Below are 16,421 nucleotides of genomic sequence, written 5' to 3' on the forward strand. Positions count from 1 at the left end.
CGATTGATTGACTGGTAGCACCGTGTTTCCCTTTTCAAAGCACCTTCTTTGTGTTGTCATTAGTGGCTCTTACCACGTCCCCCTTAGAATGGAGGGTACGCATTTCTCCCCAATCGCTTCAGCATTTATTGTTTGCAGCATTTATGCTAATGGCCCTGCTAGCTGCTGTGAGCTGACAGGTTTTTGTAATTTGGGTTTGCATGTCTTTGAAAATGCGTAAAACTCATCATTTTTCTCCGTCGTTTTCTTTTCTGTTAAAAAAAAGGAAACAGTTGGGAGTACAATATGACTCTTGCAATTGTCTTCTTGGAATGTTGCCCTCTTTTGAAATTTTTGGTCGATTTTCCACCGCAGAATTTTTTTAGAGAGCAGGTGTCATTTACCGATCTGCAAGTTTGGTGAATATTTAGAGACCTTTAGCAATGGGTTTAAAGCTGCTGTTGTGGGAAGTGGCCTCAAGGAGGCAGCATTTCTCCATTCCCAAATCTGGGTACTAGGGCAGCAGAGCCTTTCTGGATGTCGTGTTCCTAGGTTGTAAGTTACATTGGAATGTGCATGGAGAAACCCCCATAAGTTTATGTCTCATTATTTCTTCTTAGTTTTAAAAATTTTTTTTATTTGGGGTAAAGCTTAGAATATTGTTTGTCCTAGGTGTACAAAATCTGGTTCATTTGTACATTATATATGTCTATTCACGTACAGATCCTCTTCCCGTGGGAAATGTTACAGAGACTTCCGCAGACCTCCCTTGCTATATGGTCGGTCTTTTTGAGATATGTATATAATATGTGTTTGTATACATATAGTAACACTAATCTTAATTTATCCATTCCCCCCACCTTTCCTTTTAGATGAGCATAGTTTGTTTTCTAAGTCTGTGAGTATCTTTCTCTGTGGAAATATGTTCATTTGTGTCAGTTATTAGATAACGCCTATAAGTGATATCATAGAATATAGGTCTTTTGCTTTCTGACTTAGCTCATGTTTCGTGATTATCTCCAGACTCATTTGTGGTGCCTCAAAGAGCAATGGTTCATTGTTTTCCATGGCTAATATTCCATTGTGTACATGGACCACTTCTTCTTTATCCATTCACCTGTTGTTGGACATTTTGATTGCTTCACTGTCTTGGCTATTGTGAGTAAGGCTGCACTCCAGCTTTTGCAGCCTGTGTCTTCTCGATTCTTGTCTTCTCATGTAAGATGTCCAATGGTGCGCCTGCTGGATTGAATGGTACCTCCATTTTTACTTATAAACAAAGCTCCTTTCTGTTCTCATTATTGGCTGTTGCCCTTTTATGTCTCACCAGCAGGTTGAGGGTACACAGTTCTCTAAAACCCCTTCAGCATTTACTGTTTGTAGACTTTTTGCTAATGGTTAGTCGACTGGTGTAAGTTGAAACTTTTTGTAGATTAGATTGCATGGGTCTAACACTTCCTGAGGTTGAGCTTTTATCCATTTTCCTTTTTTTTTTAAACGAGAGTGAGTAAAACTTACCTCTTCATACTCACTTCTTGAAACATTTGCCTGTTTTGAATTTTTTTGTCCATTCCCTACTTCACTATTTTTTAGGGCAGGTGTGCTTTACAGCCCTGAGTCCTTGTGAAAGTTAAGTGACCATTAGCTGTGAGTTTAAAGCTGCTCTTGCAGGAAATCGGCCACAAGGTGGCAGCATTTCTCCTTTACCAATTTTGGTTCCTAGGGAAACAGAGCCTTAATGGAAATGGTGTTCTAGGTTGTAAATTAGAATGGAATGTGCCAGGAAAAAGCCCTCTAAGTTTATGTCTCATTACTTCTTGTTCATATTTGTAATTTACTTTTTATTTTTTATCACAGCAAATTTGATTTCAATGGTTTGTTTGTTCTAGATGTGCAAGATGTGGTTCTTTCACACACATATATGTATCTATTCTTCCTCGCATCCTTTTCTCATGTAGGTTATGACACAATGTTGAGTAGTCTTCTCTTGGTCTTCCGTATGTCTTTGGTGATTATATATTTCCCTTGGTTTGTATATCTCTGTTAACCCCAATTTGGTAATGTATCCAATCCTGATACCTTTCTATTTGGTGAACCATAAGTTTTTTTAATGAATCTATGATTGCCTTTCTCTGTGGCAATTTCTTCATTGGTATCAATTTTTAGGTAACTCCTAAAAGTGATATGATAGGATATGTGTCTTTTGCTTTCTCACTTACTACAGGTGGCGTAATTACGTCTAGACTCACCTATGTTGCTGAAAATGGCGTTGTTTCCATTTTTTCACTAGCGAATATTCCATCTGTACATGGAGGAGTTCTTCTTAGTCCACCCATCTGTTGGTGGACATTTTACTTACTTCCATATATTGGCTATTGTAATAGTGTGCAAAGCAGATTTGCCTGCCTGTGTCTTTCTAATTCTCTCTTCTCAGACTATAGGTCGAAGAGTGGGCCTGCTGGATCATATGGTAGCTCAATGTTTACCTTTTTAAGGCACCTCCATTCTGTTCTCATTCGTGGCTCTTTCCAAGTTACCTCCCACTGAAAGTTAAGGGTATGCATTTCTCCACGACACCTTCAGCATTTATTGTTTGTAGTTTTCTTGCTGATGGTTATTCTGACAAGTGTGAGCTTATAACTCTTTGTGGTTGAATTCGCATGTGCCTCATAATCCGTTGAAATTGAGCTTTAAGGCATATCCTTTCTATTTTTCAAGCTGTGATTACCCCTTAGTTCTTCAAAGTGTTCTCTTAAAGTATGTGTCACATTTGGAAATGTTTTGGCCATTACCTCCCTCAAGACATTTTGAGGGCAGGTTTCATTTACAGTCCTGCAGTACTTGTTCCTATGAAATGACCATTAGCACAGGCTTTAAAGGTGCTTTTGCAGGTAACTGCCAGAGGGCGGCAGCCTTTCTATGTTCCCCACCCTGGTAACTAGGGAAAAGCCCTTGCGGCCTGTGGTGTTTCTCGGTTATAAATTAGAGTGGAGTGTGCCTGGACAAACCCACAGAAGCTGATGTCTCCTTACTTTTGTTGGATTGTTAAATTTAATTTTTATTTTTTATTGGAGTAATTTTCCACTGTGTACATGGACCACTTCTACTTTGTGCATTCCTCGGTTGATGGACATTTTCATTGCTTCCAAGTGTTGGCTCTGGTAAATATTGTTGGAGTGCAGGATTGCCAGCCTGTGACTTTTGGATTGTCATTTTTTCAGGTGATAGGCCTAGCAGTGGGTGCGATTGATTGACTGGTAGCACCGTGTTTCCCTTTTCAAAGCACCTTCTTTGTGTTGTCTTTAGTGGCTCTTACCACGTCCCCCTTAGAATCGAGGGTACGCATTTCTCCACAATCGCTTCAGCATTTATTGTTTGCAGCATTTATGCTAATGGCCCTTCTGGCTGCTGTGAGCTGATGATAGGTTTTTGTAATTTGGGTTTGCATGTCTTTGAAAATGCGTAAAACTCATCATTTTTCTCCGCCGTTTTCTTTTCTCTTAAAAAAAAGGAAACAATTGGAAGTACAATATAACTCTTGCAATTGTCCTCTTGGAAGTTTGCCCTCTTTTGAATTTTTTGGTCGATTTTCCACCGCAGAATTTTTTTAGAGAGCAGGTGTCATTTACCGATCTGCAAGTTTTGTGAATATTTAGTGACCTTTAGCAATGGGTTTAAAGCTGCTGTTGTGGGAAGTGGCCTCAAGGAGGCAGCATTTCTCCATTCCCAAATCTGGGTACTAGGACAGCAGAGCCTTTCTGGAAGTCGTTTTCCTAGGTTGTGAATTACATTGGAATGTGTATGGAGAAACCCCCATAAGTTTATGTCTCATTATTTCTTGTTGGTTTTTAAAATTTGTTTAATTGGAATAAAGCTTAGAATATTGTTTGTCCTAGGTGTACACAATCTGGTTCATTTGTACATTATATATTTCTATTCAAGTACAGATCCTCTTCCCATGTAAAGTGTTACAGAGGGCTCCACAGACCTCCCTTGCTATATGGTCGGTCTTTTTGAGATATGTATATAATATGTGTTTGTATACATATAGTAACACTAATCTTAATTTATCCATTCCCCCCACCTTTCCTTTTAGATGAGCATAGTTTGTTTTCTAAGTCTGTGAGTGTCTTTCTCTGTGGGAATATGTTCATTTGTGTCAGTTATTAGATAACGCCTATAAGTGATATCATAGAATATAGGTCTTTTGCTTTCCGACTTACCTCATGCTTCTTGATTATCTCCAGACTCATTTGTGGTGCCTCAAAGAGCAATGGTTCATGGTTTTCCATGGCTAATAGTCCATTGTGTACATGGACCACTTCTTCTTTATCCATTCACCTGTTGTTGGACATTTTGATTGCTTCACTGTCTTGGCTATTGTGAATAACGCTGCACTGTAGCTTTTGCAGCCTGTGTCTTCTCGATTCTTGTCTTCTTAGGTGAGAGGTCCAATGGTGCGCCTGCTGGATTGAATGGTACCTCCATTTTTACTTATAAACACAGCTCCTTTCTGTTCTCATTATTGGCTGTTACCACTTTACGTCTCACCAGCAGGTAGAGGGTACACAGTTCTCGAAATCCCCTTTAGCATTTATTTTTTGTAGATATTTTCCTGATGGTTAGTTGACTGGTGTGAGTTGAAACTTTTTGTAGATTAGATTGCATGGGTCTAACACTTCCTGAGGTTGAGCTTTATCCATTTTCCTTGTTTTAAAAAAGAGAGTGAGTAAAACTTACCTCTTCATACTCTCTTCTTGAAACATTTGCGTGTTTTGAATGTTTTTGTCCATTCCCTACTTCAGCACAATTTTTTAGGGAAGCTGTGTTTACAGCTCTGAGTCCTTGTGAATGTTAAGTGACCATTAGCTGTGAGTTTAAGGCTGCTCTTGCAGGAAACGGCCACAAGGTGGCAGCATTTCTCCTTTACCAACTTTGGGTACTAGGGAAACAGAGCCTTAATAGAAGTGGTGTTCTAGGTTGTAAATTAGAATGGAATGTGCCAGGAAAAACCCTTTAAGTTTATGTCTCATTACTTCTTGTTCATATTTGTAATTTACTTTATTATTTTTTATCACAGCAAATTTGATTACAATGGTTTGTTTGTCCTAGGTGTGTAAGATGTGGTTCTTTCACACATATACATGTATCTATTCTTCCTCACATACTTTTCCCATGTAGGTTATGACACAATATTCAGTAGTCTTCTCCTGGTCTTCCATGGTCTTTGGTTATATATATTTCACATGATGTGTATATCTCTGTTAACCCCAATATGGTAATGTATCCAATCCTCATACCTTTCTATTTGGTGAACCATAAGTTTTTTTAATGAATCTGTGATTGCCTTTCTCTGTGGCAATTTCTTCATTGGTATCAATTTTTAGGTAACTCCTAAAAGTGATATGACAGGATATGTGTCTTTTGCTTTCTCACTTACTACAGGTGGCGTGATTACGTCTGGACTCACCTATGTTGCTGCAGATGGCATTGTTTCCCTTTTTTCACTAGGGAATATTCCATCTGTACATGGAGGAGTTCTTCTTTGTCCACCCATCTGTTGGTGGACTTTTTGGTTACTTCCATATCTTGGCTCTTGCAATACTGTGCAATGCAGATTTGCCTGCCTGTGTCTTTCCAATTCTCTCTTCTTAGATTATAGGTCGAGGAGTGGGCCTGCTGGATCATATGGTAGCTCAGTGTTTACCATTTTAAGGCACCTTCATTCCGTTCTCATTCGTTGCTCTTTCCAAGTTACCTCCCACTTGAAGTTGAGAGTATGCATTTCTCGACAATACGTTCAGCATCTATTGTTTGTAGTTTTCTTGCTGATAGTTATTCTGACAAGTGTGAGCTTATAACTCTTTGTGGTTGAATTCGCATGTGCCTCATAATCCGTTGAAATTGAGCTTTAAGGCATAGCCTTTCTACTTTTCAAGCTGTGATTACCCCTTAGTTCGTCAAAGTGTTCTCTTAAAGTATGTGTCACATTTTGAAATGTTTTGGCCATTACCTGCCTCAAGACATTTTCAGGGCAGTTTTCATTTACAGTCCTGCAGTACTTGTTCCTATGAAATGACCATTAGCACAGGCTTTAAAGGCGCTTTTGCAGGTAACTGCCAGAGGGCGGCAGCCTTTCTATGTTCCCCACCCTGGTAACTAGGGAAAAGACCTTGCGGCCTGTGGTGTTTCTCGGTTATAATTTAGAGTGGAGTGTGCCCGGACAAACCCATAGAAGCTGATGTCTCCTTACTTTTGTTGGATTGTTAAATTTAATTTTTATTTTTTATTGGAGTAATTTTCCACTGTGTACATGGACCACTTCTACTTTGTGCATTCCTCGGTTGATGGACATTTTCATTGCTTCCAAGTGTTGGCTCTGGTAAATATTGTTGGAGTGCAGGATTGCCAGCCTGTGACTTTTGGATTGTCATTTTTTCAGGTGATAGGCCTAGCAGTGGGTGCGATTGATTGACTGGTAGCACCGTGTTTCCCTTTTCAAAGCACCTTCTTTGTGTTTTCATTAGTGGCTCTTACCACGTCCCCCTTAGAATCGAGGGTACGCATTTCTCCACAATCGCTTCAGCATTTATTGTTTGCAGCATTTATGCTAATGGCCCTTCTGGCTGCTGTGAGCTGATGATAGGTTTTTGTAATTTGGGTTTGCATGTCTTTGAAAATGCGTAAAACTCATCATTTTTCTCCGCCGTTTTCTTTTCTCTTAAAAAAAAGGAAACAATTGGAAGTACAATATAACTCTTGCAATTGTCCTCTTGGAAGTTTGCCCTCTTTTGAATTTTTTGGTCGATTTTCCACCGCAGAATTTTTTTAGAGAGCAGGTGTCATTTACCGATCTGCAAGTTTTGTGAATATTTAGTGACCTTTAGCAATGGGTTTAAAGCTGCTGTTGTGGGAAGTGGCCTCAAGGAGGCAGCATTTCTCCATTCCCAAATCTGGGTACTAGGACAGCAGAGCCTTTCTGGAAGTCGTTTTCCTAGGTTGTGAATTACATTGGAATGTGTATGGAGAAACCCCCATAAGTTTATGTCTCATTATTTCTTGTTGGTTTTTAAAATTTGTTTAATTGGAATAAAGCTTAGAATATTGTTTGTCCTAGGTGTACACAATCTGGTTCATTTGTACATTATATATTTCTATTCAAGTACAGATCCTCTTCCCATGTAAAGTGTTACAGAGGGCTCCACAGACCTCCCTTGCTATATGGTCGGTCTTTTTGAGATATGTATATAATATGTGTTTGTATACATATAGTAACACTAATCTTAATTTATCCATTCCCCCCACCTTTCCTTTTAGATGAGCATAGTTTGTTTTCTAAGTCTGTGAGTGTCTTTCTCTGTGGGAATATGTTCATTTGTGTCAGTTATTAGATAACGCCTATAAGTGATATCATAGAATATAGGTCTTTTGCTTTCCGACTTACCTCATGCTTCTTGATTATCTCCAGACTCATTTGTGGTGCCTCAAAGAGCAATGGTTCATGGTTTTCCATGGCTAATAGTCCATTGTGTACATGGACCACTTCTTCTTTATCCATTCACCTGTTGTTGGACATTTTGATTGCTTCACTGTCTTGGCTATTGTGAATAACGCTGCACTGTAGCTTTTGCAGCCTGTGTCTTCTCGATTCTTGTCTTCTTAGGTGAGAGGTCCAATGGTGCGCCTGCTGGATTGAATGGTACCTCCATTTTTACTTATAAACACAGCTCCTTTCTGTTCTCATTATTGGCTGTTACCACTTTACGTCTCACCAGCAGGTAGAGGGTACACAGTTCTCGAAATCCCCTTTAGCATTTATTTTTTGTAGATATTTTCCTGATGGTTAGTTGACTGGTGTGAGTTGAAACTTTTTGTAGATTAGATTGCATGGGTCTAACACTTCCTGAGGTTGAGCTTTATCCATTTTCCTTGTTTTAAAAAAGAGAGTGAGTAAAACTTACCTCTTCATACTCTCTTCTTGAAACATTTGCGTGTTTTGAATGTTTTTGTCCATTCCCTACTTCAGCACAATTTTTTAGGGAAGCTGTGTTTACAGCTCTGAGTCCTTGTGAATGTTAAGTGACCATTAGCTGTGAGTTTAAGGCTGCTCTTGCAGGAAACGGCCACAAGGTGGCAGCATTTCTCCTTTACCAACTTTGGGTACTAGGGAAACAGAGCCTTAATAGAAGTGGTGTTCTAGGTTGTAAATTAGAATGGAATGTGCCAGGAAAAACCCTTTAAGTTTATGTCTCATTACTTCTTGTTCATATTTGTAATTTACTTTATTATTTTTTATCACAGCAAATTTGATTACAATGGTTTGTTTGTCCTAGGTGTGTAAGATGTGGTTCTTTCACACATATACATGTATCTATTCTTCCTCACATACTTTTCCCATGTAGGTTATGACACAATATTCAGTAGTCTTCTCCTGGTCTTCCATGGTCTTTGGTTATATATATTTCACATGATGTGTATATCTCTGTTAACCCCAATATGGTAATGTATCCAATCCTCATACCTTTCTATTTGGTGAACCATAAGTTTTTTTAATGAATCTGTGATTGCCTTTCTCTGTGGCAATTTCTTCATTGGTATCAATTTTTAGGTAACTCCTAAAAGTGATATGACAGGATATGTGTCTTTTGCTTTCTCACTTACTACAGGTGGCGTGATTACGTCTGGACTCACCTATGTTGCTGCAGATGGCATTGTTTCCCTTTTTTCACTAGGGAATATTCCATCTGTACATGGAGGAGTTCTTCTTTGTCCACCCATCTGTTGGTGGACTTTTTGGTTACTTCCATATCTTGGCTCTTGCAATACTGTGCAATGCAGATTTGCCTGCCTGTGTCTTTCCAATTCTCTCTTCTTAGATTATAGGTCGAGGAGTGGGCCTGCTGGATCATATGGTAGCTCAGTGTTTACCATTTTAAGGCACCTTCATTCCGTTCTCATTCGTTGCTCTTTCCAAGTTACCTCCCACTTGAAGTTGAGAGTATGCATTTCTCGACAATACGTTCAGCATCTATTGTTTGTAGTTTTCTTGCTGATAGTTATTCTGACAAGTGTGAGCTTATAACTCTTTGTGGTTGAATTCGCATGTGCCTCATAATCCGTTGAAATTGAGCTTTAAGGCATAGCCTTTCTACTTTTCAAGCTGTGATTACCCCTTAGTTCGTCAAAGTGTTCTCTTAAAGTATGTGTCACATTTTGAAATGTTTTGGCCATTACCTGCCTCAAGACATTTTCAGGGCAGTTTTCATTTACAGTCCTGCAGTACTTGTTCCTATGAAATGACCATTAGCACAGGCTTTAAAGGCGCTTTTGCAGGTAACTGCCAGAGGGCGGCAGCCTTTCTATGTTCCCCACCCTGGTAACTAGGGAAAAGACCTTGCGGCCTGTGGTGTTTCTCGGTTATAATTTAGAGTGGAGTGTGCCCGGACAAACCCATAGAAGCTGATGTCTCCTTACTTTTGTTGGATTGTTAAATTTAATTTTTATTTTTTATTGGAGTAATTTTCCACTGTGTACATGGACCACTTCTACTTTGTGCATTCCTCGGTTGATGGACATTTTCATTGCTTCCAAGTGTTGGCTCTGGTAAATATTGTTGGAGTGCAGGATTGCCAGCCTGTGACTTTTGGATTGTCATTTTTTCAGGTGATAGGCCTAGCAGTGGGTGCGATTGATTGACTGGTAGCACCGTGTTTCCCTTTTCAAAGCACCTTCTTTGTGTTTTCATTAGTGGCTCTTACCACGTCCCCCTTAGAATCGAGGGTACGCATTTCTCCACAATCGCTTCAGCATTTATTGTTTGCAGCATTTATGCTAATGGCCCTTCTGGCTGCTGTGAGCTGATGATAGGTTTTTGTAATTTGGGTTTGCATGTCTTTGAAAATGCGTAAAACTCATCATTTTTCTCCGCCGTTTTCTTTTCTCTTAAAAAAAAGGAAACAATTGGAAGTACAATATAACTCTTGCAATTGTCCTCTTGGAAGTTTGCCCTCTTTTGAATTTTTTGGTCGATTTTCCACCGCAGAATTTTTTTAGAGAGCAGGTGTCATTTACCGATCTGCAAGTTTTGTGAATATTTAGTGACCTTTAGCAATGGGTTTAAAGCTGCTGTTGTGGGAAGTGGCCTCAAGGAGGCAGCATTTCTCCATTCCCAAATCTGGGTACTAGGACAGCAGAGCCTTTCTGGAAGTCGTTTTCCTAGGTTGTGAATTACATTGGAATGTGTATGGAGAAACCCCCATAAGTTTATGTCTCATTATTTCTTGTTGGTTTTTAAAATTTGTTTAATTGGAATAAAGCTTAGAATATTGTTTGTCCTAGGTGTACACAATCTGGTTCATTTGTACATTATATATTTCTATTCAAGTACAGATCCTCTTCCCATGTAAAGTGTTACAGAGGGCTCCACAGACCTCCCTTGCTATATGGTCGGTCTTTTTGAGATATGTATATAATATGGAGTTGTATATATATAGTAACACTAATCTTAATTTATCCATTCCCCCCACCTTTCCTTTTAGATGAGCATAGTTTGTTTTCTAAGTCTGTGAGTGTCTTTCTCTGTGGTAATATGTTCATTTGTGTCAGTTATTAGATAACGCCTATAAGTGATATAATAGAATATAGGTCTTTTGCTTTCCGACTTACCTCATGCTTCTTGATTATCTCCAGACTCATTTGTGGTGCCTCAAAGAGCAATGGTTCATGGTTTTCCATGGCTAATAGTCCATTGTGTACATGGACCACTTCTTCTTTATCCATTCACCTGTTGTTGGACATTTTGATTGCTTCACTGTCTTGGCTATTGTGAATAACGCTGCACTGTAGCTTTTGCAGCCTGTGTCTTCTCGATTCTTGTCTTCTTAGGTGAGAGGTCCAATGGTGCGCCTGCTGGATTGAATGGTACCTCCATTTTTACTTATAAACACAGCTCCTTTCTGTTCTCATTATTGGCTGTTACCACTTTACGTCTCACCAGCAGGTAGAGGGTACACAGTTCTCGAAATCCCCTTTAGCATTTATTTTTTGTAGATATTTTCCTGATGGTTAGTTGACTGGTGTGAGTTGAAACTTTTTGTAGATTAGATTGCATGGGTCTAACACTTCCTGAGGTTGAGCTTTATCCATTTTCCTTGTTTTAAAAAAGAGAGTGAGTAAAACTTACCTCTTCATACTCTCTTCTTGAAACATTTGCGTGTTTTGAATGTTTTTGTCCATTCCCTACTTCAGCACAATTTTTTAGGGAAGCTGTGTTTACAGCTCTGAGTCCTTGTGAATGTTAAGTGACCATTAGCTGTGAGTTTAAGGCTGCTCTTGCAGGAAACGGCCACAAGGTGGCAGCATTTCTCCTTTACCAACTTTGGGTACTAGGGAAACAGAGCCTTAATAGAAGTGGTGTTCTAGGTTGTAAATTAGAATGGAATGTGCCAGGAAAAACCCTTTAAGTTTATGTCTCATTACTTCTTGTTCATATTTGTAATTTACTTTATTATTTTTTATCACAGCAAATTTGATTACAATGGTTTGTTTGTCCTAGGTGTGTAAGATGTGGTTCTTTCACACATATACATGTATCTATTCTTCCTCACATACTTTTCCCATGTAGGTTATGACACAATATTCAGTAGTCTTCTCCTGGTCTTCCATGGTCTTTGGTTATATATATTTCACATGATGTGTATATCTCTGTTAACCCCAATATGGTAATGTATCCAATCCTCATACCTTTCTATTTGGTGAACCATAAGTTTTTTTAATGAATCTGTGATTGCCTTTCTCTGTGGCAATTTCTTCATTGGTATCAATTTTTAGGTAACTCCTAAAAGTGATATGACAGGATATGTGTCTTTTGCTTTCTCACTTACTACAGGTGGCGTGATTACGTCTGGACTCACCTATGTTGCTGCAGATGGCATTGTTTCCCTTTTTTCACTAGGGAATATTCCATCTGTACATGGAGGAGTTCTTCTTTGTCCACCCATCTGTTGGTGGACTTTTTGGTTACTTCCATATCTTGGCTCTTGCAATACTGTGCAATGCAGATTTGCCTGCCTGTGTCTTTCCAATTCTCTCTTCTTAGATTATAGGTCGAGGAGTGGGCCTGCTGGATCATATGGTAGCTCAGTGTTTACCATTTTAAGGCACCTTCATTCCGTTCTCATTCGTTGCTCTTTCCAAGTTACCTCCCACTTGAAGTTGAGAGTATGCATTTCTCGACAATACGTTCAGCATCTATTGTTTGTAGTTTTCTTGCTGATAGTTATTCTGACAAGTGTGAGCTTATAACTCTTTGTGGTTGAATTCGCATGTGCCTCATAATCCGTTGAAATTGAGCTTTAAGGCATAGCCTTTCTACTTTTCAAGCTGTGATTACCCCTTAGTTCGTCAAAGTGTTCTCTTAAAGTATGTGTCACATTTTGAAATGTTTTGGCCATTACCTGCCTCAAGACATTTTCAGGGCAGTTTTCATTTACAGTCCTGCAGTACTTGTTCCTATGAAATGACCATTAGCACAGGCTTTAAAGGCGCTTTTGCAGGTAACTGCCAGAGGGCGGCAGCCTTTCTATGTTCCCCACCCTGGTAACTAGGGAAAAGACCTTGCGGCCTGTGGTGTTTCTCGGTTATAATTTAGAGTGGAGTGTGCCTGGACAAACCCATAGAAGCTGATGTCTCCTTACTTTTGTTGGATTGTTAAATTTAATTTTTATTTTTTATTGGAGTAATTTTCCACTGTGTACATGGACCACTTCTACTTTGTGCATTCCTCGGTTGATGGACATTTTCATTGCTTCCAAGTGTTGGCTCTGGTAAATATTGTTGGAGTGCAGGATTGCCAGCCTGTGACTTTTGGATTGTCATTTTTTCAGGTGATAGGCCTAGGAGTGGGTGCGATTGATTGACTGGTAGCACCGTGTTTCCCTTTTCAAAGCATCTTCTTTGTGTTGTCATTAGTGGCTCTTACCACGTCCCCCTTAGAATGGAGGGTACGCATTTCTCCCCAATCGCTTCAGCATTTATTGTTTGCAGCATTTATGCTAATGGCCCTGCTAGCTGCTGTGAGCTGACAGGTTTTTGTAATTTGGGTTTGCATGTCTTTGAAAATGCGTAAAACTCATCATTTTTCTCCGTCGTTTTCTTTTCTGTTAAAAAAAAGGAAACAGTTGGGAGTACAATATGACTCTTGCAATTGTCTTCTTGGAATGTTGCCCTCTTTTGAAATTTTTGGTCGATTTTCCACCGCAGAATTTTTTTAGAGAGCAGGTGTCATTTACCGATCTGCAAGTTTGGTGAATATTTAGAGACCTTTAGCAATGGGTTTAAAGCTGCTGTTGTGGGAAGTGGCCTCAAGGAGGCAGCATTTCTCCATTCCCAAATCTGGGTACTAGGGCAGCAGAGCCTTTCTGGATGTCGTGTTCCTAGGTTGTAAGTTACATTGGAATGTGCATGGAGAAACCCCCATAAGTTTATGTCTCATTATTTCTTCTTAGTTTTAAAAATTTTTTTTATTTGGGGTAAAGCTTAGAATATTGTTTGTCCTAGGTGTACAAAATCTGGTTCATTTGTACATTATATATGTCTATTCACGTACAGATCCTCTTCCCATGGGAAATGTTACAGAGAGTTCCGCAGACCTCCCTTGCTATATGGTCGGTCTTTTTGAGATATGTATATAATATGTGTTTGTATACATATAGTAGCACTAATCTTAATTTATCCATTCCCCCCACCTTTCCTTTTAGATGAGCATAGTTTGTTTTCTAAGTCTGTGAGTATCTTTCTCTGTGGAAATATGTTCATTTGTGTCAGTTATTAGATAACGCCTATAAGTGATATCATAGAATATAGGTCTTTTGCTTTCTGACTTAGCTCATGTTTCGTGATTATCTCCAGACTCATTTGTGGTGCCTCAAAGAGCAATGGTTCATTGTTTTCCATGGCTAATATTCCATTGTGTACATGGACCACTTCTTCTTTATCCATTCACCTGTTGTTGGACATTTTGATTGCTTCACTGTCTTGGCTATTGTGAGTAAGGCTGCACTCCAGCTTTTGCAGCCTGTGTCTTCTCGATTCTTGTCTTCTCATGTAAGATGTCCAATGGTGCGCCTGCTGGATTGAATGGTACCTCCATTTTTACTTATAAACAAAGCTCCTTTCTGTTCTCATTATTGGCTGTTGCCCTTTTATGTCTCACCAGCAGGTTGAGGGTACACAGTTCTCTAAAACCCCTTCAGCATTTACTGTTTGTAGACTTTTTGCTAATGGTTAGTCGACTGGTGTAAGTTGAAACTTTTTGTAGATTAGATTGCATGGGTCTAACACTTCCTGAGGTTGAGCTTTTATCCATTTTCCTTTTTTTTTAAACGAGAGTGAGTAAAACTTACCTCTTCATACTCACTTCTTGAAACATTTGCCTGTTTTGAATTTTTTTGTCCATTCCCTACTTCACTATTTTTTAGGGCAGGTGTGCTTTACAGCCCTGAGTCCTTGTGAAAGTTAAGTGACCATTAGCTGTGAGTTTAAAGCTGCTCTTGCAGGAAATCGGCCACAAGGTGGCAGCATTTCTCCTTTACCAATTTTGGTTCCTAGGGAAACAGAGCCTTAATGGAAATGGTGTTCTAGGTTGTAAATTAGAATGGAATGTGCCAGGAAAAAGCCCTCTAAGTTTATGTCTCATTACTTCTTGTTCATATTTGTAATTTACTTTTTATTTTTTATCACAGCAAATTTGATTTCAATGGTTTGTTTGTTCTAGATGTGCAAGATGTGGTTCTTTCACACACATATATGTATCTATTCTTCCTCGCATCCTTTTCTCATGTAGGTTATGACACAATGTTGAGTAGTCTTCTCTTGGTCTTCCGTATGTCTTTGGTGATTATATATTTCCCTTGGTTTGTATATCTCTGTTAACCCCAATTTGGTAATGTATCCAATCCTGATACCTTTCTATTTGGTGAACCATAAGTTTTTTTAATGAATCTATGATTGCCTTTCTCTGTGGCAATTTCTTCATTGGTATCAATTTTTAGGTATCTCCTAAAAGTGATATGATAGGATATGTGTCTTTTGCTTTCTCACTTACTACAGGTGGCGTAATTACGTCTAGACTCACCTATGTTGCTGAAAATGGCGTTGTTTCCATTTTTTCACTAGCGAATATTCCATCTGTACATGGAGGAGTTCTTCTTAGTCCACCCATCTGTTGGTGGACATTTTACTTACTTCCATATATTGGCTATTGTAATAGTGTGCAAAGCAGATTTGCCTGCCTGTGTCTTTCTAATTCTCTCTTCTCAGACTATAGGTCGAAGAGTGGGCCTGCTGGATCATATGGTAGCTCAATGTTTACCTTTTTAAGGCACCTCCATTCTGTTCTCATTCGTGGCTCTTTCCAAGTTACCTCCCACTGAAAGTTAAGGGTATGCATTTCTCCACGACACCTTCAGCATTTATTGTTTGTAGTTTTCTTGCTGATGGTTATTCTGACAAGTGTGAGCTTATAACTCTTTGTGGTTGAATTCGCATGTGCCTCATAATCCGTTGAAATTGAGCTTTAAGGCATATCCTTTCTATTTTTCAAGCTGTGATTACCCCTTAGTTCTTCAAAGTGTTCTCTTAAAGTATGTGTCACATTTGGAAATGTTTTGGCCATTACCTGCCTCAAGACATTTTCAGGGCAGTTTTCATTTACAGTCCTGCAGTACTTGTTCCTATGAAATGACCATTAGCACAGGCTTTAAAGGCGCTTTTGCAGGTAACTGCCAGAGGGCGGCAGCCTTTCTATGTTCCCCACCCTGGTAACTAGGGAAAAGACCTTGCGGCCTGTGGTGTTTCTCGGTTATAATTTAGAGTGGAGTGTGCCCGGACAAACCCATAGAAGCTGATGTCTCCTTACTTTTGTTGGATTGTTAAATTTAATTTTTATTTTTTATTGGAGTAATTTTCCACTGTGTACATGGACCACTTCTACTTTGTGCATTCCTCGGTTGATGGACATTTTCATTGCTTCCAAGTGTTGGCTCTGGTAAATATTGTTGGAGTGCAGGATTGCCAGCCTGTGACTTTTGGATTGTCATTTTTTCAGGTGATAGGCCTAGCAGTGGGTGCGATTGATTGACTGGTAGCACCGTGTTTCCCTTTTCAAAGCACCTTCTTTGTGTTTTCATTAGTGGCTCTTACCACGTCCCCCTTAGAATCGAGGGTACGCATTTCACCACAATCGCTTCAGCATTTATTGTTTGCAGCATTTATGCTAATGGCCCTTCTGGCTGCTGTGAGCTGATGATAGGTTTTTGTAATTTGGGTTTGCATGTCTTTGAAAATGCGTAAAACTCATCATTTTTCTCCGCCGTTTTCTTTTCTCTTAAAAAAAAGGAAACAATTGGAAGTACAATATAACTCTTGCAATTGTCCTCTTGGAA

Source organism: Balaenoptera physalus (assembly GCF_965194825.1).
Source record: "Balaenoptera physalus genome assembly, chromosome: 3".
Classification (NCBI taxonomy): domain Eukaryota; kingdom Metazoa; phylum Chordata; class Mammalia; order Artiodactyla; family Balaenopteridae; genus Balaenoptera; species Balaenoptera physalus.